This window comes from Anser anser (genome assembly GCF_964211835.1).
Source record: "Anser anser genome assembly, chromosome: 10".
Taxonomy (NCBI): domain Eukaryota; kingdom Metazoa; phylum Chordata; class Aves; order Anseriformes; family Anatidae; genus Anser; species Anser anser.
The window spans coordinates 4,025,833-4,049,501 of NC_139730.1; the positions used below are offsets into that span (position 1 = coordinate 4,025,833).

At 39.5% G+C, this 23,669-nt stretch overlaps 1 protein-coding gene across 6 annotated transcripts in view; it reads right to left on the minus strand.

Moving 5' to 3' along the window:
- MEF2A (myocyte enhancer factor 2A) overlaps positions 1-23,669 on the minus strand; it is an 88,017-nt gene that overhangs the window by 63,290 nt on the left and 1,058 nt on the right. Inside the window, exon 1 of one of the 6 annotated variants that reach the window (XM_083850403.1) lies at positions 5,898-23,601. The exons of the other annotated variants lie outside the window; for them this stretch is intronic. The gene's annotated coding sequence lies outside the window, so the exon portion shown is untranslated. Of the gene's footprint in view, positions 1-5,897; positions 23,602-23,669 lie in introns of those variants that run through there. 6 annotated transcript variants of the gene reach the window in all.

The following is a 23,669-nucleotide window of genomic DNA, read 5'->3' on the forward strand; positions in this document are numbered from 1 at the left end:
TTAGCACTAAAATTCCTCTTCTGCGGCTGCATTTGTTTAAAGCTCAGTCTCTTCTAAAATATAAATATATCACCAGCTTAAACTTCTAAATAAGAAAAAAAATATGCTGTACATCAGAGATAAAAACCAAGGTCCAGTGAATAATTCCCTGTATCCTTTTGCGCAAATAGCCATTTTATACTTAAGTAAATTAAAACACCATTTTGGCAGGGAAGGGGGAATAGGAGGAGAGGTGCACTACAGCAGGTCTCACAGGGCAGGCCCTTTCCAAACACGCATGGAGACCATGTCCTTGTAATCTAAATGTTTCAGAACATAAATGAGACAGACAGGCGGCAATTAATAAAATAACATAAACCGAGTAATCTACTCACCTGCATCTCAGGAGTGATATATGGCAAAAGACTAAATCCAAGTAGAAGATGAACAGCGTTAACGAAGGCAGGGACAGGGTGCTATGCACCTACATAAAGGAAACCACCTGATGCCCATGAACTCTCTAATTTCAGCAGCCATTTTTAAAAGCAGACCTAAAACCACCTTATTGATCCAAGTACTGAATAGCACTTGGTTTTTCTTACCCAAGCCTGAGGCCACTGCCCTCCATTTAGATGCCTACATTTCTAAAAACAACTGCAAGCTAAGACTCACCGAATCGAGTAGTGGGCAAATACTGGAGACAGAGTTAATTACTTTTAAATACATACCCCAACACCTGAACACACTGCTGTAAGCTCAGTTTCCACTTAAATATATATATATATTATTCAGAATATTTTCTTCTGTTGATTAACACTCTAACTTTATTGGCAGGTGACATCTAGTACTCTCGTTCGTGTTATTGACATGAACCTAGCCACTTGGATTCACATATAAAGACACTACTTAAACTACTGATCATACTACACTGAATCTTCAGATAAGAACTGTTCTCTGAATAGAAACCTAATTCTAAAATTAACTTACTTTGAAATGTTTTTTCCTTACCAATGGCAACCAACCAGCACGCACAGCCAATTAATATGCTTTAGCTGATGAGCAGAAATTCACGATGCTACAATACCTCTACTATGTTATACCTGAAAGGCAGAGTATATGACAAAACAATTTGATTTCGCATTTCTCGCAGCCTGCAAAAAACACAAAACTTAAGTCATTTGATCCTAACTAACATCACTGCTTCACAGCAAAACTACAATTCAAGTGGTGCATAGCATGAAATAACATCAACAACTTCTGAAATCAAATGACTTATCCTTTAAAACACTTGGTGACTCCAAGAGAACAGACTGACCAGCTTGTTCCCATTATTGCACTAAAACCATTAAACATTGCATTAAAAATCTCAAAAACTTCCAAACTTTTCACCTCCCATGAAAATGATTTTAAACCTGCCAAAAGAAAGCAAACCTTAAATGCACCTTTTAACCACAGCCATAGAATTGCTTTTCCCTAGCGTAGCCATAATCCTACATACAAGACCTACCCAATCCCAACAGCCAAAATAAGAAGAGCCACTAAAAAGGCCTGAATGAGAAGATAAGAGCTGGCAGAAGTTTAAGTGAATGCCCAGACAGATTTGATTGAGGTCCCAACCAAGGATCAATTCAGTTATCCGTATGTAAATATACAAAGCCTTCTGATAAACTACATCACTGAGAACTTAACCAAGGGCAGGAGTAGTAAGAAAAGTAAGACACCACACAAGTTGGATCTAATGTATAGTGACTGGCATATTTGCAATTACATTAAGTAGCCAAAAGCTGGGGGTGAAGCCTAGACAGGCTCAGATTATCACAGAGTCTCCTCATTGAAAACCCCTTCCATTAAAACAAGGATATTCAATTAACGCGCACAAGCAGCATTAGATGCAAATGCAAGCTTTTTCAAACTGCAAGGGAGACACCTCTGTCTTCACCACTTCGTCAGCCAAGTACTGCTCGATATAATGCCTGCCCTGACCTGGTGGTAACCAGGATCACCCAGGGATCACAGACTACAAATACAGCTCAACATTGAGATCCACCATTAGGCATTAAAAATTAAGTAAGAACTATCACACAGCTTACTGTCCTGATTTTAGAAAAGGAAATCAAAATTATCCTACCAAAGAAACTGCCAGAAATGCCAGCAAGCAGCCCTGAGAACCACTTCTGAAGGAAGACTGCATGACGAGCTGTGGTCTCTTGCACTATTAGATAGTCAAAGTGGACATTTCAACATATAGTTATTGCATCAACGATTTAAATCTGCAAGGAAAATTACAGAAAAACAGTACCCATTTCACACACACTGCTGGATCCCTTCCATCCATCCTATCTGCTTGTTCATCTCTGACAAAAAACTAGCAAAGAGGCCCAGAGAGTTCATTTGGGTTGTAAAGCAAATATGTAGAAGTTGAACAAAGATGACTTTGCTTCTAGGTATTACTTGAACCTGCTACAGTAAACGTTAACCGCAGTATCTTATTTTGGTAAGAGACGTTGCATGCCACTACAAAACTCCCAACGCTGCCTGTAGTCCTGGGAGGTGGCTATGTGAAAGTCTGCCGTGGGCAAGGTCAGAGACTTAAGGCAATCTCTGAGCTTGGAGCAGCGAGTGGTTAAAATGATGTTAAATTCCTGCATGTGAAGCGATAAGACTTATTAAGGCACAGAAATGTTTTGTTGTTGTTCTAATAGTATCACTGGAGTGCATGAAGAGGAATTGGTGCTCTTCCATTCCATCCTGGTATGACAATAAAGCACCTCATCTCCACGAAAAACTACACAGTAATTCACCCAAGAAAAAAAATCCCACGTATTAAATGTATTCATGAAAGTGGATTCTATATACCAAAATCAGATGCTACATGTATTATTTTACAGCATCTTATTTTATTCATTCTAAGTAAATCTTCTGCCAACACATGATTATATGGAGTTGTGGGGATATAAAGGGAGAACCACAGCCAACTGCCATGCAGTTTAAATGCAAATTTCAAGAACCTGCTTAGAAACATCACACTTAAGTCCATTTTTCCTGTAAGAAATGTTAAATCCTAAAAGAAAAAAAAAACAACATACAGTAAGGTTGAGTTCTCCTGGCCTTTAGGACATGAAAACCTTTTACATGCTGACTTGAAGCCTTGCAGCAGCTGAAGCAATAAATATTGACAGCTAGCTGGCAAACAGCAGAGATACCAGTGCTCAGGCTCCAATTTCACTTGCATCAGCAAAGACAGATCCTAGAAGGGGCAGTATAACCAGGGCCTTATATGTGCATCGCTATCGCTGCTGCCTTTGTCTGTATTTAAAGCACATTTACCCCTCTAAGACTGGAGTACCTTCAAACATACCTGCTTTCATACATGACTCTGAATCCTTTAACTTAGCTCTTAAATCCCATTGCAACACAGACTGTGATACAGAACTGACTGGCTACAAAGCATACAGCAAAAACCTTGTGGTTATTCAGTTCCATCCTTCCCTGTTCTTACACAGCCCCACTCATTCTCTCCGATGCTTCTCAAGTTTTACATGAGGCCACACACTGCATATCGAAAACTGAACAGTCAATTCATCACAAATACGAGGGAAAACCCAGTACTGAATTACAAGATACAAGATAAAATGGAAGAAAGAATTAATAAAATTGGGTTCAATTCAGAAATTGTGTTGGTGACTGAGTTCTACTTTTCTCTCAGCTCTCATCTCAGGTTATCTTCTATTCCTGAGGCTGGACTACAGAAGTTTTAAGTAAATAAAGACAGTTTGCATAAAGGAAGGAAAGAAAAAAAAAAAAAACACGAGACTACAAAACTCAGTCTCTCTGTCTTCACACCAGAGAAAGCTAACTTTCCAGCATCTTACACTGCAGCGCAGACAAACTGCAGACTAATAGCTTCTTTTCAGCTATGTATCATCCTGCAGCCAAGTTAAATAGATTTTAAACTGAGATTTAAAACAAAGAATTCTTAGTAAAAATACAAAATGTTGTGTTTTATCTGTCCTGCAACAAGAAAAAAAAAAAGTCTAACCCAGTTCTCAAAGCTTCTGCTTCTGACTTCACCTGAAGCAAACAGATTTTTAACCCTGCACAAACACATCTAAGATCATGCTGTATGTTTGTACGAATCCATCAGCACGCAGTGCCACTGTCCTCCCCACCGCACAGCTCTGATGGGTGCAGGGGCAGACTCAATGCTATAAGCATTTGCCTGATTTCCAAGGGAAGATAAGAAAGAAGACAAGCTCACCCTCCAACTTTGAGTAGACACCAATCTTAACAGGTAACTTGAACCAATACTCGTGAAGATTTCTCTTTCTGGCTTCCTGAAGATTTTCTTTGCTCTTTGTCTAACACTGAAGATATCTCATTTTGATAGCAGTACCTGATTAGCAAGCCTTTTTAGATGACAGGCACTTCCCGTTGTACGCCTCACTTGCTCAACAAACGCAAATTCCACATTAGAAAAAGTACCCTATGAAATCTGAAGACTGCCATAAATGCACGGCTCATTAACCAATACGTACGCACGAGAGTGGTTTTATTGCTCTGGTGTGGAGCATCTAGAAAGCAGCAGTGCACGGAGGTTCGGTTCAAGCAGAGAACACTAAGATTTCTGCTTTCAGGCTTCCATGCTACCACGTCAGTCCAACTGCAGTATTTGCAAGCCGTCAATTTGGGCACGGACAGTAAGTATTTAGTTTACCTAGTGAATCCTCAGACTCAGACTCTCATTTGATTCTAATGGCTGCCCTCTGAAGTCAAAATATTCCTGACCAGGATGGGAACATTCCCTACAGGCTTCACATGTGGAGGTGAGACAGCTACCAAACCTCGCCGTTGGTTCTGTTTTGAAGCAAATCCCAGTCAGCTTCAGGGGAGATGCTCAGTCCATACAGTTTGAAGAAAGGCACTACGGAGAACAGGAAATCCCCAAAAGCAAAGGACAAACATGACGAAGGACGTCAGGAGAAAGAGTTAACACTAAGTTTATCTGTGGTATTTTATCCAATTTGATGCCACCAAGTGTAGAACAAAGAAATGGACATGTTGGCATGTTTGTTTTAATTTAGTAGATTCAAGCAGACATTAAAAAGAAACCAGTTCCCATTCACTGTCCAAGCTTCATTTTAAGGGAAGATACTTCAAGGAAGAACATGGTATTCTTTGGCTCTCTGAAAGCAAAATCAATTAAGCACGAGACTCAGTTCTTGTAACCGCAATTTATTTGCAAGAGCCACAAGAAAAAGCAAGCTAAAAAAATCACAAAACTGAAATTAATAAACATTTGTCAGTAGCACTGACAAACCCACTACAAACAAATGACAACCTTGGACAGAGATCTGCATTATCACTGCTGCTTCTGCAGCATCGCAGATCCAGACTGCTATGGAAATGCTTTAATGCTGTGAAAAACAAAACGTCAAATCTAAGGGGTCACTGTTGATTTCATACGCAGTTAATTCAGGAGCCTTGGGTGAGAGGAATTTTGATATTTTGAAGCACTTAAGAACACCAACCTTGGCTTCCAACAATTGTATTATGGAGGCCTAGGAAACAGCATGGATGCTAAGGTACACAGCTCTACACTTGAGAGCATAACACTGTTTTGCTACATTAAAGGATAATTTCAGTTTTCTGCTCTGTTTAAGGCTGTTTAATAGCACACATAGTAAAGCAGTATTAAAATACTCAAAAGAAAGTCTACCGGGCTTCCTTCTAATTTTTCTTAATGCGGTACCTACCAAACCTAGGGAACTTGATCTTCAAACTGAAGGAGCTTACTAGTCTGTAATGACAGTGAGTCTAGAGAAGTGCCATTAAAAAACCCCACACACTTCAACCACCTGCTAGCTGGAAGAAAGTGCCTACAGTCTTTTCAACAGGAAACGGTGGGAAAAAGAAGTTACCAGCTGGAAGATGTACAATTTAATTCACAGCGGGGGGACGTGGAGCCACTCATTTCTCATGCTTTTGGCCAAGTCTTGCTGGCGAGAGATTCGAGGCATTGTGTGTGACCACTGGACACGAAGAAGAAAGGAGCTCCCGAAGCACTCTAAACCCACTTGAAACTTGAAGCCTGCAGAATGCAATTAGGCAGCTCTGAGGTTAAGTAAATCCCTTAGCTATGGGTCATTAGAAATTGTCTCACATTCAGTATTAAAACTGCACTCTGGGGCTTGGAGCCAGCCTAGGACATTTTTATTCATCTGGGCCCATTCTCGAAGTGCAAGAAGAACCTTGCTGCTGCATGCTAAATGGTATCGCGCAACAAACTGGGCACAACATGCAAGCCAGCTCACTCTTTCCACACAGAATAAGACATCAAAAAACCTTAAACAGTAAACCAACATCAATATCACACTTTAAGCACCACACCAGCCAAAAAGTTGGCATTAAATTTTACAAGGATTCTCTACCAGAGAGATTATGTGGCATTGAAGAGATTATCTGCCTTGCTACACTGTCCTGATAGTGGATTTATATGTGCCACTCTTCCCAGCACCATGTCCTAAATGGCTACCTGTTAAATGTGCAAAGAATGTATATGACACATTAACTTTTAAGCACAGATACCACTAAGAAATTCTGACAGTATCACGGCATTGTGAGAATTCACAATTTGTAGCTTTTCTTATAGATTAAGCACCTAAGAATCACATTATTTTCATATTTCATTTAAAAATTAATCTTCAGTCATCGTGGCAGCAGAAAATGGTGAATCCTAAGAGCCTAAATCCAAACAAAATACTCCTAAAATGAAGGTGGTTTAAAAAATTCCAAGTATTTTTGAATTCTGACTCCTGTTTTCTGCAGATAAGAATACAAGGCTTCAGCATTCCAGATCCCTCGGTTGGTTACTTCTCAGTTGAAAACTGAGTCATACTCTGATAACATTTTATTTAATTAACAGAACTCTGAAAATAATTAGGGAAATAACTGCTGAGAATTTCTGTTTCATTCACATGCATAAGATCACACAGTTACTAGACACATGCATGCTAAATATACCACATGCTATCATGGCAGCAGCTCGGTTCTGTACAGGCCCCTTGTATTAAATTTCTCCTGCAAGTGACATTAGAGTTTAGCTCTGCTACAGCAAATATACAAAGAGGCCGCACATTCCAAACTATCATCCAAAGGGAAAAGCTATGCCAACCGAGCACTAAGTGTGCCAGTGCTACCATAACCCACTCACTGCTTGAGAACACACATGTAACCCTCACATTCATTATTTATATTGGGAGGTTTTAACATTCAAGACTCCAAAGACTAATTGCTTTGTCTTTCACTCTTTCACTAAACAAATTTAAGGAAAAAGTTACAAGATTCTAGTCCATAATGCATGACATAGAAGATGGATTGAATTCAGAACTGGACGCGTTATTAACCAGATAAGACATTTAACTACATTCGAAATGTTTTAGTGGTTTATTAAATCAACTGGGTACACAAAAGCTACTAGAACACATAATAAGCTTCATGGCATGCTGTTCTAACAATTTCATAGCAGATGTTCTCTACAAAAGATATTGATATATAGACACACATTGTCACTACATATATTGACATATAAATATACACACATTGGCATATAACAAGTGCAAACAAATCTGAGTTGTCAAAACTGAGTACACACTTCAAATATTTAATCAACCTCTGTCGCTACACTTTGCTATGTCATACCACAAGAACTGATACCATGGCGAATGCCAGCCCAATGGGCAAAGGAAGGCAACCTCTTCTAAAAGCTGCCCAGGAACTAACATAGGGGGCACCTCAGATATCATGGTTCATTGCTGCAGCCCACTGCCTCGGAGAAAGCCAAAATGAAACGGAAATAGATTTGATCACAGAGCTCAAAACAGATTAGAAAAGTATCTGTATTCTGCTGTATTCACATTAATCCTTTCCTTTACGGAAGCACAGAGGAAAGCCTAACTCCCTCAACTCATATACTCATCGCTAACAGTGTAATCACAATAAGCTTCAGCGCTGAAGCTGGAGGCAGGGGAGAACATCCAGACCTTTGCGTAAATATTTAGGCCACTAGCTCACGTACGGAAATCTCAGACTGTTGCTAACGAAACCACATCCATGGTGGCTAGTTTAAAGTTATCTCCTGTACCTACTTCAGGTGTAACTGTATGTTTGCTGCATGCTATGAGCACATCTGGACCTGTTCCACTCGAGCAGCAACTCCACAAGATGGTTCAGACATCCCTGGTTCTCCCCGCTGTCAGGAGGACACCTGGAAGTATGCCCTGGGCAGGTCAAGCTAACATAAAGGGAGGCAAACCTACAGCTATGCCGTGATAAATAGCTGGATTTTGAGTAGATGATATTTTAATGATTGCTCATTATGCAATCTGAGTAGTTCCTTAAATTAGTCTGCAGAGACTAATGAAGCAGCAGTTTATCAAATAATACAGTGGCAGAGATACAGTACATCACGTTTTTACAGAAGAGAAATATTAGTACCTTTGCAATTTCACTCACTCAATGGTTATAAACCAAACTAGCTCAAGTTTACGGCATGGTCCCAACACACTGACTGGGTTTCCTTCTGACATTACAACTTCAGTAAAATTAATAAATATAAAAGTTCATGTTATCGCTTTCACGCTTTATAAAGTTTAGGATTACAACACCATACTGAGGTACATCTCACTTCACATTCTTCAAAAATAACACAATGCCTAAGGGACCATGCTGGAGGCACCACATCACCTCTGTAAAGCAGGAAGGATTTTTTTAATGAGCCAGGAGAAACACTTGTACTAACTACATGGAGAACCTGTATTTACTTCACGCCACACATAAGCATGATTAAGATTCTTTATGTGGTCAAGTAGCACCATGTTGACTAAGCACTGGTACAGGGCAGCGTTCCACCTGATAGCTTGAATACCCAATCTGGGCCACCTGGGCACTGTGCAGCTGGTGGTAAGAAGTCCCCATACCCTACCCACGGGAGCACAAAGTGTTGTTGCAAAGAAAAAAAAAAAAAAACCACTTTTTTCAAGAACTGTGGTTCACCTCCTTGTAACCGTCAAAAAGGCAAGCCTAGCCCATTAGGGTCCCATTGTCTGCTTCCTCCTAGACCTGGCACTTGACTTGTTACTACTCAGATATTTAAGCGATCACTTTAATTGCATCAGGCTTGAACCCATTTTGGCATTACGTGATATTTGAAAACTTATTTCCATCTTGATGATTTCAGAATTACATACCACTCTGACCGACTATTAGAAAGTCACAGCACTACAGAACGACGATGATGTAATGGCACTTTACAAGTATACAACACATTCAGAAGTTTGATACCTGGTATTTCACCAATACAGTAAACACTGAAATACAAATGTTTCTACTGCAAGCAAATAATATTAAGGTTCTACAGATCATTTGAACCATGTTTTGACTAAGAACAATGCTCAGTATTACACAAAATATTTTAAAAATGCTGACCTTGGTGGAGACTTGGCATTAAATTATCTGCAACTGTTTGATGTGTTACAGTTCACTCTTATTTCAGAAAACAAACAAAAAGCAACAACAGAAATCAAAATCTACCTAAACAAGATTAACAATAAAAACATGACATAGAAAATGTGAAACTATGCAGATTTTAAGATCACAGTGTTATATTTCCTGAAAGAATTGATATTTAATTGGTCAGTTTGGGAACACAGACTTTTCCAGACACAAAGTGGAAACAAGGAATAAAGCCCTGTTCATGTGATATATGCAGCTGACCGATCTGAAACTGTATTCTTGAGAGCATTACATGATAAATCAGAAGGAGAAGGGAAGATATTATGAAAATAAAAAAAAAGATAGTTACTGAGAGTAGATCAGATTTACTAGATAAGTCTTAACAGAAAACTTTTATCTACCCACTGGGAAATGAAATGAATGAAAGCTACAGAAAAAGCAGAGAAGGGCAGAAAAGTTGGGACTCAAATACTTCTGGTCTGCTTGCATCTCTCTCAAAAAAAACAACCAACCAAACAAAAAAAACAACAAAGATTAGAAGGAATACACAGCTAAAGTCTGAAATATTCACTCTTCCAAATCCTCACACCAAGTCACACCCCACATAGCTTCAATTGGTTACGTCACTTCATTTTAGCCGTATCACACGGCACGCCACCTCTTCTCTTCAAAATACGGTTCCTTGTCCGCGTGACAGGGCAGAACAGGACTGGAGATTGTTAACCTGCACCTAGGCAGGAAGACAAGGCTTAAGGTATTTGCACCAGGGTCAGAAAGCAATCAACCATGTTCAATGGCAAGGCAAAGCACCAATCTTACATTTCCTCCACAATTAAACACTCAAGCAAAGCAAGGTTTGGCAATAAAAGTAACATTTGCTGCTAAAACAACTGCCTAGCAAAGTCCTCCAGACAACAATTGAAACTTGTAATTTAACCTACAGGTATCAGCTAAAGAACTGAGAACAAATGGAAAAACACAGCACTCACTGGAAAATTATTTTCTTTTCCATATTTTTCCCTAAGGAGCCAATGGAAGTTCTGCTCTGCAGAATTAAGCCCCACAGTTAAAACTGAGACCTCTCAGAGCCAGGCACCCACTCGGTCAGGTCTAACAACAACACAGTAGAACTACCACCACCAGCTAACCGCTATCAGCGCCACAAGATCTGGACGTGCTCTACAGAAGCCTCTGTCACAGAGTCCTAAGTGAACCAAAACCCCGAGCTCACCAGCTCTCATGATTTGTGAGGGCCGACTGAGCCAAAGCTTTCTTCTCTCAGCAGAAGCATCAATCCGGAGTACAGACAGATTCTCGAGCTACAAGTTTTACTGAAAGCCACAAACTTGATTTTAATCTAATTGTCTAAATGAAGTATATAAGGAAAAAAAGTGTTACTTTTTTTAAAAAAAAAGACTGATGTAAATTTGCTATAACAATTAAAGAGTTTCAAGCCTACTCTAGAAGGCATTTTATGCCAACTTCGATAGACATTTTATAAAGCAGTTTCTGCTAAATCAAGAACCTTGAGAATCATACATTCCCAACACAAGAAAATGACCAAACCACATTTAATAAGGAAACAAAGTAAAAGTTGGTTGGTGCTGGCTGTCACTTGTTTTACTGGAATGTATCAGTTTCAGTAATTTTCTGCTAAAGATGTGAACAAGAGCTGAAACAGGAATTCACAGCTACAAACCACACGAGACCATGTGATAAGACATGCCCCCCTCCAAATGCAGGTGCATTGCCACCCACTTCTCACTCGCAAATAGTCATAATTGAACATACTCAGTCTCTCAAACACTTAACAGATGACAAATTCAACTCTTAAGAAACGTTCTCCATTAAGAAACAGCTTTGTCCTCTTTAGGGACTACAATTAAGAGCACTTTGTGACACCGTGGATTTCTAAGCAGTAGGGATAAAAACAAAGCAAATACTTTCTCTCCGTGGGTATCCTAACATGTCATTGACTTGCACAGCAACACTAAACTAACTAGTTTAAAGGTAGCCTGCATACATTTATCTACACAAATTGCAGTCACACCTTTAATCACAATATAGCTTTACCTTTGATCTAGGAGGGGATCTGAGCAATTCTAGCTAAACAGACTAAAAGACTATTTTCCTGAATTTGGTTTCTAATCTTAAAGACAGATCTAATTAGTAATATTTTTCCCATCATACGTTCTCGAGCAGAGTAGCTCAGCAAGTCTTTCAAATGTGAGCATTATTAAGATAAGCCAAGGAAGCTGCTGTGCACGAAATGCAGATAAGGCCTGTGAGCCTGTAACATGTCTGAGCACACGGCACAGACCTACCGGACGCACCGCTCCCCTGGTGCCTGCCCCTTGGCCACCAGCACACCGCCTGTGCTCCCTGCACTTGTGCTCCCACCCTGGAAATCCAGGAGAGCATCTCAACACACTGGGGCATTCCGGAAATTAAGAGTGGCGGTGAAAGTACAGATCTGGAGCTACACGCGTTAGATTGAAGAGCTGAGTTCATTATTTATTGCAGCTCTCTCACAGACATGTACAGTTGTGCAATGCAGGATTGTAGAGACGTTCTCTAACCAATGCTAATCCAATCAGGTATCACTCAGATTAATTACTTGCTGTGCTCATATTGTCTCCCTAAAATAAGAGTTAGACAATTATAATATGGTAGTACAGCAGAGAATAAAGACAAAGACTGCCACTCAAGTAAGCTTTCTAATCCACAGAAGGGAAGAAAGTTCTGTACACACATACAGAGGGACCACTACAACCTGTTAGCCTTTTTTTTTTTTTTTTGCCAAACACAGCTTTACACTTTTTTTAAACACAGCTCTAGAAGTTTTTGCTAAGGCAACTTGTATCTTGACTATAATACAGCCAACATGCTGCATTATAAGGAAGACAACAGCAAGATCTGACTAATGTGTTTAGAAGAAAACACATTCACTACCATGGGAACCCTGTCAGAATTCTCCAATGTTTCAAGTAGTCTAAAGGATGCGTTTCTGTGCTAGACTTCCTCTTCTAACAATCTCTGTACTAATCCTTCCAAGACACACACATTAATACTGTAACAAGGAACAAGCACACAGGCAATGAGGACAGCTTACAGCATTTTCATTGTAGATGTAACAGGCACAAGGAAACACTGTAGAAAGAATACAGGACAAGGATCTCTACCACCTACATCATTGCTACCAAGGGTTTAGCAACAGTGAAACAAGTTCACTGCAATCTCACTGTAATTACAGTTAATGACTGTAGGAGAAACAATGAAATGTGAAAAAAGAAACCAAACATTTCAAAAGATGTACTAAATTCACAGACCAAGCTGACTTCACCTAATCTGGTCTAGAAGTGTAACCAGAACAATTTTGTTTCTACCTAACTGAACCATATTAACATGATGGCCATCCCAAGCTTTTGTGAAGTATAGCCATACCAGGAAGAAAAGCAAGTGAGTTCCACCTCCCAATCTTGAGATTTACTGTAACTATCTGTATACAGCAGACTGCCAGCAACGCCAGCAAAATAAAACAGAGCTAGTTTACAAATAAACTACCTTCAAGACTTCTCAAGTTGCTGCAATTTACAGGAAAACCTCAAACAATCTTGCAGCACGCACAAGACTTCAACGCACACAATAGTGTTTAAAACCATTTTTCTCACTTCCTGGGTGAAAAATACTGTATCAAATTTACCTGTCACATGGTCAGTAGTAGTAAACCAAATTCTCCTAATAATGTTTGAGTTTCACTTCCAGGTGGATTTTTTTTAGTTGCTTGTTAGAGTCCAAGTTTGTCTTTCAACGAGAGCCCAGGTAGCAAGTACAAATTCAACTGCGACCTCAGAAAGCATTTCTACAAGTTTTGTTACAGGGCCTGAGATCAAAAATCAGGACCCAAACTTGTCAGTGCAGATTTATCAATCCAAAAGCAGAACAAACGCTCCCTAAAAATCATTTTACATGCTGAAATAATGGAACATTTTCTACTTTCAGTCCAGAGCCGCCAGTGTTTGTTTCCCCAACATCAGCTAGTAAGGATCTAAGCATTTAACCAAATGACTACGTGTATCACACTAAGAGCTGAAATCAGATTTTAATCAACAAAAAGCTGGGCAACTTGGCACGTAATCTTGCTTTTTCTCAACTTCAGAAAAAGAGGTATTCTTCTATAGAGATCAAAATTAAACACATTCCAGAAATCATGAAATAAAGCACATGACAAACAGCATCTTGAATGTATTTCATATCAAGTTCCTTCCCCTACATAACAATAAGAAAAAAGTATTCTAATCCCTCGAATAATGTAGCAACTACAAAGACAATTGCAGCACAAGCTCTTCCAAAAGCATGCATTTTAAATGCTTACTTTATCTTTCAGAATCAGTATAACTACAACAGCCATGTTTCCTTGCCCGAATCTGTCTTTGTAAGGAGATTTTAATGGAAAAGGCAAGCTAAGAATTGTATAAGGCAATCCAACTTGGATACATAGTCCCAGGTAAGCTGATACATTAATGGTGGGATACTTCAAAATTTAAAGGTCTGAGACCAGAAATACTTATAACTCCAATACAAGAAAGCATTTGAGCTAAGATTAGAAAGGCTCACTCCCTCTCAAGTGTAAGAGTTGATAAAGCAAGCTACATATACAAAAAACAACCTAAGCAAAGGGATATCTGAGGAACTGGTCTTTCTATTAAATTCTACATCGCTTGTATCTTTGTTCAAACAATTTTTAAAATGATCCTTTCTAGTTACTTTACCTGTCATCACAAAGTCCTGAAGAAAACCATCTGTAAATACACAGGTGGGCTGAAACATTCACATTCAGGACCCCACTGCAGCTTTGAAAGACTCTCACCTACTCCTTCCTTCCTCCCCTGTGGCCCAAATGCTGATGTACCCTTGAGTGCCTGATGACTGCTGGGCTGGCTGTCTCTTTCCTGGTCCAACACTGCTAACAGATCAGACTGTTTTAGGATAAACTAATTATGCCAGTGCAGCACGTTATAAGCCATTATGATTAAAAGAGACGAGACCATGAAAAATTAAAAGCAGTAAAGTACAGATAGGTCAGAGGCAAAAACTGTGATCTCAGCTACTGAAGATAAGAAGCCTGGAGGACTCCTCATCAGATAGGAACACAGAATTGTAGCTGGGAGAGTGACTTTAGATATCCAAATACTTAATTTATTCTGCTTCTAGCAGATTTAACAGGCACAAAAGAATCTTCACATGAAGGGCTGTTGTTCGTTAGGCCTTCAGAAAATTAGTAATCCAAGCCTTAGAAGAACAGCATACCACGATCTCTGTGGCTTGCTCATAGGCATTATCTCACTCATGCAAGACAGCTACAGAAACAAATATAGATGCCTTAAATGAAACAGATCCGAAGAAAAATCCTTAGCTGATGAGTATGTTGTACCAGGTTTTCAAGAAGTTTATCTGATCATCTTCTCATTAACATTTCATCAGAAGAATGTATGATGGAAAAGCAGGTTGAAACGTCTTTTGAGAACTAGTCAGCCAGTACCTTCAGGAACACCATGGCAGGTTTTGATACTGAACAATTCAGCCTTAAAAACACCATGCTAAAAAAACAGTATCCCTGAAGTCCTCAATAAAACACAGATAAGAGCCTTACATACACGGGGTGAGGGGAGTGGGGATTTTAATGAAGTTATCAATGTCTCATAAGAACAAAACAAGATTTCCCTCCTCTTAGCTGCTCCTTTTCCTTGGCAGGGAGGAGGAGCGCAGAGGAGATTATGCACGTGGCACAGAAACAGAAATCTGACTGGTTTCTAGACAAACAGGTCTTCTGCCTTCCTTTCATGCAAATAACCTCCTGCTCAGGACATAACCCCCCATCCCCAGGACATGCGGAGAAACAAAGCAAACTGCTGTCCAAAACTGGTGTAAAACCGTCGTATACAATTATGGTCCAAAGTCTGACAAGGGAAATAGCAACAGAGGACAGGCAGTAGTGATCGCAAGCCATTGAGCTCAAACTCTAGATCACAAGAAGCAAATCCTATTTTGCACTCAAAATCCCCAAACCATTACAGTATTTTGCAGATGGCAACCTGACCAGACTCTCTGGTTAAGAGATCACATATACTTTACTAACATCCTCCCATATACTTTTAAGCAGGCATCATCAAACTGAAGATCTATTAAGATTTAACTTTGCTGAATGAATGAATCACAGCCCGCTATGACATTTAGATCAAATCAAGTACACTAAAAGCAAGGCAAAATAAGAAACCAAAGGCACGGTTTGAAGTGGTCCTACCTTTAAGAGTTTACTTCCATAAAATCAAATAAAAACTTCTAAGAAATAAGAGTTTACTTATCTAAGAATAAAGGATTATCAACAATGGCAGTAAAATCTTGAAGAAGGACCTATCACCAACAGTTTTTTCAGCTTGGTTGAATAAAATAAGATTTCCTTTGGCCCAGTCTATTCTTCCTCATTAATAGCTTCTGATTTATTTGGCCAGTTTCAACCTAGTGCAATGCTCCAGAGATTTGGACTTGGCGGTTGCACACACCCCAAGCACAGCACCTCATCTGCGGCGACGTGAGAGGCAGCAGCTCCTGGTGGATCACTCGGGCAGGCAGCAGCCACCCCTACCCAGCCCAGCCACAGCTAGCGGCCATTTAAGATAACGAATTTAAGAGAAATGCACTGTACAGAAGGAAAGTTCTGGAAGATCAGGGAATAATGGAAGAGTCGAAAACTAAAGAAAATGAAAAGTTCTGCAAGTTTTGTTCCTTGCAAAACCACTACCTTACTATTTTGTTTAGACTGGATTTAAGTTTAGCGCTTTTCATATTGGGTAAGTAATAAGGTAACTTCAGTTTCTGCAGGCCATGTTTTAACATCATACATAAAATGGGCTGTAATATACAGAATAACAATTTTAATATAGACATTCTCTGCATCCTTCCCTCTTCCCCATACCATGCTGCATTTGCTCCTGAGCAACACAGCCATGATGCTGGAAGCCTTTCATCTCACGAAATCACACTCGTTACGCTTGCCTACAGCCGATATTGCCAAGACAGTCTACAGATCTTTTAATGACTTCTGTCTCCTCCTAGACAAAAAATCAGAAGGTAAAGACAAAAAAAAGGCAGCAAAACCCAAGAGCACCCATCACTAACATCAAGCTGGCTGTAGACCAAGCTTGTTCTAAAGCACGTCCTTCAGCCCTGCACCAACACACGATGGCTAGGCTCATTCGGAAGCTCAGCCAGGACCCCAACTGCTGCACAAGCATGTTTGGATCACCAGAGGGTGCTGCAGGGGCTCCTAACATGACCACGCAGTACTTTGGGCTGGGATCATAAACACGGGGCAAGTCCTTTTCTCCGTTTTTAAAAACGGATTTTTTTTTTTTACCTGGGCCTCTTCATACTCAAAATTTCAATCCCCTTTTGAATGACCATATCCAGTTACTTTCTGAAAGAATCTGGTCCAAGTTTTTATATAAGCATCTTGTGCTAGTGCACAACAGCGCTCACTGTAAATACTCACGCGCTTGACAACAGGTTTCATAGACTAATCTAGGCCAGCCTCCAAAGCTAACTATAAAAGCAAGCATGTCACCGTTAGGCTTAACTTGACAGTTAAAGGACTCTGTAGATTCCCCTTATGCTTTTGCTGAAGTGACAAACAGAAAAAAAAGACTGCAACCCACTGATCTAGAAGGCTGGCACACAGGGCACGCCCAAAAGTACCTGCACACAGATTTACTAGGAGCAGCTAGTGGGGAACTGCATGCTGTCAGGATTGATTTCACCTCACTGCGAATCCAAGTCCCCTACATAGATATAAGCATGTAAAAAAAAAAAAAAAAAAACAACTAGGAGTCACCAGGAGCATCTTTCAGCATGGAAAGACAATGATAGCATTTGACATGGTCAGCTCACATAGCTCTATTTCATTGCTTTAACAAATTATTTGTCTTTGAAAGGGCTTTCCCTATATTTTCATAAAGGAGCTAAATGACTCCAGCATTCACAAACATCCATCATTTATGTCTTTAAATCCAAAAATTTCTATCATTTCAACATCACATTTTATCAGTTCTTTGAAGCTACTGAATTAACAGCATGAAGTGATAGAGAAACATTGACCAATAGCTTCTTTTTCAAACGAAAACAAAACATTATTTGACAAGAGTATGTTATGGTAACTCTTGCCATTGCCACCCTCCCCTCACGTTTCAGCTCATAGTAAACCCATGACAAAGTCTGAAGAACTTGAATTTTTCTGTGGCTTCCATTAAGAACAAGCGTGCTGTATTTCTAGTTAGTTATGTAACATGGGTTTGGTCAAACAGCAAAAATATGCTAAAAACGTCAGTTAATTCGGTTGATAGCTCCCCAGTACTTTTTGACAGCAATCCAGGTTAGCAGTCTCCGTATTTGTGACGAAGACAACAATAACCACCTACACAAAACCAAAAATTATTCTTTGATACCCAGCACTGTTACTGCACGCTCTACACACTCCTTGTGAATTTTCAGAGCATTTGTGTTACGAACTAGAGTTACCGCACAACACCCCACGTTCCACACCTCCAGTATGCAGCGAATACCTGCCTCCACCTACTGCCACATCTCTCCCCAGCCAGCCATGGTTTTGCCTCCTTCCCTCAGACTTCTTTTAATTTAGCACTTCTTTGTGGTAACCATTGATACCTTTACCGCTGGCACTTTTTTCCATAGCTGAGCCCAACATCAAAACAGACATCTCGATGTACGTTTCAGTAACAAAAAGGAAGACACCACCATTTGGCATGCTAAGAACAAAGGTAAGGAGAACAAGAGGACCAAAAAGGGAAAAGAAAAAAAAAAAAGGCCCTGGTGCTCTGACAGAAATAGAACAGAGAGGGTATCAAGGAGTCTCAAAGGAAATCCTTCTTCTGCAATCCAAAACTTTAACTCCCAAAAGCTGACTAGCCAAGCTAATAAGTGCATCATCCAACCCAGACTAACAAAGATAAATTTACAGCCTACAGGCACAAAAACATAGGAAAAAGCAACTTCCCTTTCTGCACACACCACGTGAAATACTCTATCTCCTGCCATACCTTTTACTTTCCCTTCTTTTACCCTGAAACAAAGTGGCTTCTGAGTGTAGATTTAAGACATCCTGTTTGCAATTAAAACCTCATATTACTACACATAAATTTTAACACCTTCAAGGAAAAAAATTCAATTGCTCAAAAATTTAGTTTATTACCCTCACTGTGTGACAGCACAACACGAGCACAGTGACGAGGGAACATCCAATTTTCTTAAATATTCTTGGCAGACTCAGTGCTTTGAAAGCTCACAATGGAAAAAGCACCATTTCTGAACTGCTACACAGACCAGCTTACTAGCACTCATTCTTGTCAGCTTACAGTTTTTAAAACAGGATGCATGCAGTCATATCAGGAAGAGGGCAGTTGCTGTGAAAGAATGATACCAAAAAAAAGACATCCTTAATGTTGATAACCTCAATGCTTCTGAGCTATGCTATAGAAGTTTTCCACACCACTAAGACCATCAACGAAATACAGTTCAAAATATCTGTAGAAAGATGCTCGCTTAAAAGTACTGTCACTTTTCTTTGATACATGAGGAAAGAAAAGCCCTCATTGCTATTATTCCTACTTCTTTCTCAGCCTCCTTAAGTATTACAAATTTTGCACGAGCAAAGCAAAAAAAGACTCACTTCACCCTGACACCTTTCAGTGGTCTCTAACAGACACTTCACCAAAGCAAGCCTGTTCTGCACTTTAACACCCCTCACTGTGTGCCCATGCACGCATCCCTCCCTCAAGGTTCAAAAGGCTGAACCTGGTTGCTTATTCTCTCCTTTTAAAACTGTAGTTCTTCCATACCCATCTTTTTACATGTGCAATGTGTTCCTACACATCGTAAGGGATACCAAAATTATCACCCCTGAATCCTTTCTCTCAACTCTCTATGCCAGGTTCGTCATTAAAGCAATGTTTAACGGCACGACCAAAGCACAGCTCAGTTATAGATGTGCTTACGTAATTATATAGCTAAAAGTTTAATAATTTATTGCCCTTGGCCTTCCAAACATCATAAATCATCACAGAAAATAACAAGATCAGGCCTATGCATATTGGTATAGCACTCAACATTGAGACTGACCACAGCTTGCAAGTATTAGTACATGCATCATGACAATGTATCCACTCCTATGTATCCTCACAGGTCTGCGGCTAGCTTTCAAACAATAAAAATAGCCTTAGTCCAACCCATGCAATCCCAAATTACAATACTGGAAGCAATCTGGTGTTCAAATGAGGCCAAGTTTCAAAAACTCTTGCAGGGATTTAAAGGAAATGGAAAAAAATCCTCCTCCCCTAGTCACTGTCATACAAGTATCAAAAGCAAAGATATACCCATTTCACCCCCATTTTTAGGGTATCTCCAACCACTACAGTGAAGGAAAACACATTTTTCTCACCATTATTTAGTTCTTTAAATCACCTTTATACAACTGTGCTCAGCTGCTAACTCCTAACACTACTTTTAACTTAATATGCTTACAATAGGCTGTAACAATATTTAATAGCTACTAGCGAAACCCCTGCTGGGCACAAAGCAATACAAAACGCACCCTCAAGCCTTTGGGTTGGTCCATAAGGACCTCAGCAGAATAGAAAACCTCTTCAGGGACACAGATGAACATAACTGGGACACCTACCCAATTAAGCACCATGAGCAATTCGAATACACATTCCATGAAATAATGTTAATGATTCCTTAAACAATAATTTCATGGAATAATGTCAATTCCATTAAAGAGAGTTCAATTAATCATGCTCTTGTTAAGAAGGATGTATTTTTTTCTCATCGTACGGGCACACCTGTACTGTTACAACACGGGGCGAACAAGACCCAAGTGTTTTCTCTAGAAAAGGTTCCATATTCCTCTGCATCAAAGTTCTGAGACCAGACCAGCCAGAAATCTCAGGAACTGAGCTCTCTTGCAGGACAGTAATTCCCCTTCAGTATCAAATGGAAGCGCAGACAACTCAGGGGGTTATTTTTCCAGATTTAACTTGAACGGGTTTTTCTTTAGGAACTTTCTCACAAAACCATTAAATGTAAGTTTAAACAAGAGCGTTCATAATCAAAAAAATGGAGAACGTGAAAGAAAAAATAAAAACCTCCCTTTCACTTCCATAAGCGGTAACTTGAAAGAACAAGTGTTAAAACAAGAACACATGAGGTGAGGGGGGTGTAAGAGGTAGCAACCTAGATCAGCTTACTTTACAACAAAGCAGGCAGCACTACTGCAGACTACCAACTTCAACCTCCATAGCAGTATTTATTAGCTGGTTCCCCATCACAGGGCACAGAACTAACAGGGGGAGGTATAACTGTCATGTTACACAGCAGAAGCCTGTCTTTAACTCTTAATAAGGCCATTTTGTTCATTCATTAGCTACTGTATCAACGATCTAAAATCTATTTTGATTAGCTGACCCCCCCAAAAAATGCCTGATCTCTTTTTACTGGAAGATCAGTAGGATCAACTTTGGGGAAAAAAAGCAAAAGAAATAATGTCTTGCTGTAATCTTACAAGCTGAACAAGACACCAAAAGCACTTTATAAACTTTCAGGGAAAACGTCATCTAGATTTAAATATTTCAGAACCTGAATAAACGCTCCAAAGGCGAGGTCATTTTGTCTGATAGGAGACAGAGTTAAACTACGCCCCCACTCAGTGCCACTTCAGTAACATATTGCCTGCTCAACTCAAATACCGGGTGCATCTGCCTTTCTACACTAGCAGCAAAGCATACAAGAAAAAATATGAAGGAGGAACGATGCATTTATTTTCTCTGGTTCCTTTATCAGAGCTGAAGAAATCAAATCTGAATGCAATACACCAGAGCTCCCCCATATTACCATGGGCTGAGATTCTGACTTTTGTTCCACGTGATCAATTAAGAACACAATTATTAAATACATTAAATAATATCTTTTTCAAAAATAAAAGATGTGAAAAATAAAGCCACTTTGTGCATTGAGAAGTTACACAGCATTTACGTCAGCACATGCTGTTTAAATTAAAGCAAAGTAAGGGAGGTTTCGGCAAGAAGGAAAAGCAAGTCCTGGTGTTAAGGCCTTTAAAAATAAAAAATCAGGTTTTAGTAACGTGAACAAAGTGTGATGACTTACGCTTTTAGAAAACATGTTTTTTTAAAAAAACAAGCTGAAACACACAAGCATCTCACATGCAAGGCATAATGAGCCACACATTACAAAACTGAAATATTTCTTATTCAGGCAAAAAACTGAGCTCACAAACTACTCCAGGTTTCCCCATTTCCCAGTGCTGTCCGACACTACTTCCACAACAGCCAGAACTAACCAGCTGCTGCGTTTGCTGTGCCTGCAGGACTGAGGGAGGCAAGGAGGTATGGCATTGTTTACAGCCTTGCAGGCTGCTTCTAGTTCTCTGAAGCAGCACTTAGGCCCTGAATACTCAGAATGACATCAACAGGTTATCTGAGAAACTTGGCTAACTTTCTAAAATAAACCCTGCAAAAGCTTCGCTGCCCACAGTAACCAATTTAAGGTAAACCGCATTCACTTCGACTCAAATAAGGTTTCTAACTAAGACAGGTCTTCTGCCATACTAAGCCGTTTTATTCTCCAGAATTATTTCAAGTTTCAATCCAGCCAAGTCCTTCCTATATCATTAGTCCAACGTGACTCAAATCCACAGATCAGTTCACTTAGCTTCTTTCAGTCAGTGTTCATTTATTTCTTCTTCCCCTCTTCCACAGCGGAAAAAAATAACATTGTGTGAAATTACAGTAACCTAAATCCAGATACCTAACCATATTTACCCAAAGCGTTCTATGGACCCTCTCATTTATAGACGTGAAATATAATTACAATTTCTTAAATACACGCTTAAACAATGGAGCAAAACAAACAAACGTACAAACTAAAGACTAACATATTTCTTCCACAGTTTACAATCTAGGAATGCCTCCTCCCAAATAACACAGAAGAAATACTAGGACATTGTAAGTGGTTTAAGATGGGCTGCGCTGGCAGAAAGAGAGCCTACCATCTGCGCTAAAATTGCTCCAAAGTAGATCCCATCCCTCTCGCTGAAGGATCCTTCCCTTTTACTGATGACACTCTTCTACTACTACTGGTGGACTATGTCAACTGCACATTTAGAACAGAAGTACAGAGGGAGAAAAAAACTAACAAGGGCACTAGGGTATTTTCCTTCCCAAATTCCAGACCGACTGCCCTCAAACACAAGACCCTCTAACTGGGAACCGCTATTTGGACACCTTCATATCAAGATTTTTTTTTCCCCTTCTCTCATTTTTGCATTGCTAGTTTCAACAAGCACAGAATTTTAAAAATACCACTTGGCAGTTACGCCCTTTAGAAACCCAAAGTGTTAAAATTACATCCATCATTACAACTTGTCTAAATTATGTAATTTTAAGAAACCCTATGATTTTGCGCACCTTCTAGCACCTAAATGAAAAAATAGTTTAAAAACTCATCTCATGGTTCTCCCCCAAATGGAAACAGCTCTTTAGAGAGGAAAAGAAACAAAGATTGCTTTCTTACATGCAAGAGGTACAGGTAAACATTTTAAATAAAATAGACAGGATAGGATATTTAGCTGCTGCAGCTTTTGTGCAGGTTGTTTAAGCACTAGCTATTGATAAACCAACAGAAATGGCTATAAAAATACAGATTTCTAGATCCTAATAGCAAAAGACTTGCATAATTAACAATTTTGTGTCGACAGTTAACACAATGAAGTTTGAAAGCTTACAGCCTTCCTTATGCTACATCAAAATTTACCAGATTCTGAAAAACGTTTTAAAGAAACAGCGTATACTACCAATTCCATACCAAATATTTTTGTCTTACTATTATTTACAAATTTTTCCTTTTTGTTGCCTCTTTGGCTTCCCACAAGCCCCTTCCTCCCTCCCGCTCCTGATATATTCGGTCTCAGCGACACGATGGTTTTTACGCTGAGCGTAGAGAAAAAAAAAAAAAAGAAGAAAAAAAAAAAACCTCTTCTGAGATTGTCATATTTCCTCCAGAAAACTCCTGCTTTTCAACTCCCAAATTCATTA